The sequence below is a fragment of the Phacochoerus africanus genome, chromosome 11 (genome assembly GCF_016906955.1).
Source record: "Phacochoerus africanus isolate WHEZ1 chromosome 11, ROS_Pafr_v1, whole genome shotgun sequence".
NCBI lineage: Eukaryota > Metazoa > Chordata > Mammalia > Artiodactyla > Suidae > Phacochoerus > Phacochoerus africanus.
Genome location: NC_062554.1, coordinates 114,131,352 through 114,134,389, shown reverse-complemented (window position 1 = coordinate 114,134,389; position 3,038 = coordinate 114,131,352).

Below are 3,038 nucleotides of genomic sequence, written 5' to 3'. Positions count from 1 at the left end.
GTGAAACTGGGGACTGGAGGTGACAATGGCTTTGTGTTACATACTTTTTTTTTTTTTTTGCATAGATTCTCCTAAACATAGCAATCTGCTCCATTCCTGGCAGCAAAGGAATTGTGCTGACTGATTGGTTTTTAAGTCCCCTAATTGAGGTGAAAAAAGATAAAAGAGTAGGAGTAAGTCTAACTCATGTCTGGGGATTTTTATTACAACAAGAGTCATTTATTTTTAAAACAGCAAAATCAGGCTTTAGCCTTGAGACAAACAAATCTACCCAAGATTATCCATGTTAAAAATTAATCTGAACTGTACATGACTTTGAATCAGGAATAACATCAAGTAGGTTTTTACCATGAAGACATTATCCTGGCCCATTTATGAGAATTTTTTGGATAAAGCTTAGTAACGTGCAGTAGGTAAAATAATAACTGACAAGTCCAGATTATTACCTCCAAGGATCCAACTCAGCACAGAAAAGATTGCACTAAGGAAGATGGCAGAGTTGATCACTTCACTCTCGCAGTACAAAAAGAAGCAAAGTTTGGCACATGTGAAGTGATTTCTTATAAACATATTATTGGTAGAAAAAAATCAGGCAGCATCCATGTAGATCTCTTTGTAAGTTTAAACTGAAAGGTGGTATTGGGTTGGTCATGTGGAGAAGTTTGTCAAGAGCTGGACTTCCTAGTCTAGGACATTTGCCCTCGGTGCCATTACTCTCCAGGATACGGCTGCAGGAGTAAAACGTAAAGCAAATTTGCCAGCTGGCTAAAACTGTTGATGGGACATCACTAGTGGGCTAAGGTCATAGTAATGTCAGGTTTGGACTTCAGATTCTGGGAAATGAGTTCATACTAACCAAAAGCAAATAAGCTAACAAGCGTTCATATAGAGAAATGAGAGTTCAAAGGCAACTAGAGTTCTTGTGCCAACTGGTCAAGCCATCCTGTTCCCACCAGGTCGCTATCTGAGAAATAAAGTTAAGGTTGTTAAACAGATGATGTGAGTAAAGGGAGATAAATGATGTTAAAAGTTAATATCACCAAACTTTGAAAATCTGCCGCTGCTTTCTAATATCTCTGCCAAGGAACCAGATCTCTCAGGTGGGTGAGTAAATAAAGCATCCTGCATCCCTGTCCTGGGAAGGCTGGTGACACAAGGGTATATTACACACCCTGGAAGTTCTCAAAGGGGTCTTGAGACCCCTGGAGTCTCTGAAATCCTTTTTGGGATTTCTGTGAGGTCAAAATTATTTTCCTAATAATACTGAGCTGTTCTTTGCCTTTCTTACTTTTCTTATCTCTCAAGGGTACAGTGGAATTTGCCAGAGGCTACATGACACGTGACAATGTTATCACTCAATGATAACATTCTGTCAATGTTATCACTCTGACAGAAACTGTAAGAGTATACAGTGTACTTGTATACTGTTGTGTTTTAAAGTTTTTTCACTTTAATTTCTAATGATAAATGTCAGTGGATATAACCTACTCAATATCTAGGAATGCAAAAGGGTTCCTAAGACCAAATATTTTAAGAACCATGATAGAGCCCATCATTTTCAGTTACCATACTAGAACACTAGCAAGTGCTAGAAAGTTATTGTTTTCCAAAGAAATTTTTGGAAACACCGGGTAGTATAGATAAGGATTTAATGAGATTTAGGAAGAGTTCTACTTACCTAGGTATAAAATATTCAGATTACCTCAAAAGCTCTAAATAATTGTGCTGGGGGTACATATCCTCCCCCTGATGTGTAGGTATAGGTGCCCCAAACCCTTTTACTGGCTATGCTAATTTGCAAAAAAAAAAAAAGAGAGAGAGAGAGAAGGAAACATTTTTGTCTGTGATTCGTCTGTCCTCTGACAATTAGCTGAAATGGGATCATAATTCATGCATATAGCCATCACCTTGAAAGGATGTGTGTGCTATTTTTGGAGTTCTTGAACTCTAAATGAACTGAAACCAAGAATCTCCATAGCAGACCAGGAATATAGGGCAATCAAGCAAGCTTTTCTGGTTTGGGGGTTTGTGTGTACAAGAAATGAGGTCAGTTTAGTCACCAGGCCATTTGCTAGAGATTTCTAAAGTCCATTCTTTAAACACAGTCAGCACAGAGGTTGATTCTCACATGTTGGTCTAATACCCATTTAGTCAGGACTGTGGGATCCCATAAGACCACTGCCTCCTAAGCAATGGAAAGGATTTTTTCTTTTTCTTTTCTTTTTTTTTTTTTTTTTTTTTTTTTTTACTTTTTAGGGCCACACCTGCAGCATGTGGAAGTTCCCAGGCTAGGAGTTGCCGACCTACACCATGGCCATAGCAACTGGGATCCCAGCCATGTCTGTGACCTACACCACACCTCACAGCAACGCCAGATCCTAAACACACTGATCAGGGCCAGGGATTGAATCTGCACCCTCGTGGATACTAGTTGGGTTCGTTACCACTGAGCCATGATGAGAACTCAAAAAGGGCCTTTTTTATATGAGCCCTCCTGAAGCTGGGCATGGAGCATATGTGCTCATAAACATAATATTTACAAGCCGAGAATCTTCCTTTATCTCCCTCACACATAGGGATGATGACAGAGCTGGAAATTATACATCTTCCAACAAAGTAACCGAACTGCCAAATCCAAGCATTTGGTTTGGATTTGACAGAACACACACTAGATGAACATCTGTTATATGCCAGGCTCTAAAGAAGGTGACATGAGGAAAGAAAGATAGTGTTCTTGCCCTCAAAGGTGGCAACAGCTAATCACCTGCCATTTTCCAGTTACTGCATCACAGTATATTCTGTCATCTACCAGAGTTAACTGACAGAGATAAGGACAGAGGGTGACCTCCATATCTCTCCTTTATTACTAGGCTGAACTCATGAGGAACCTCCTAGAGTCATCTCTGTCCCCCTACCTTGAAGAAAAAAAAAAAAAATTTTCACAGGAAATTCATGTCTTAGCAACAGAAAAATGTTGCATGTTATAATCTTCCACAAAATAAAATGAGCAGCACTCAATATGCTTCATTTTAGTCAAC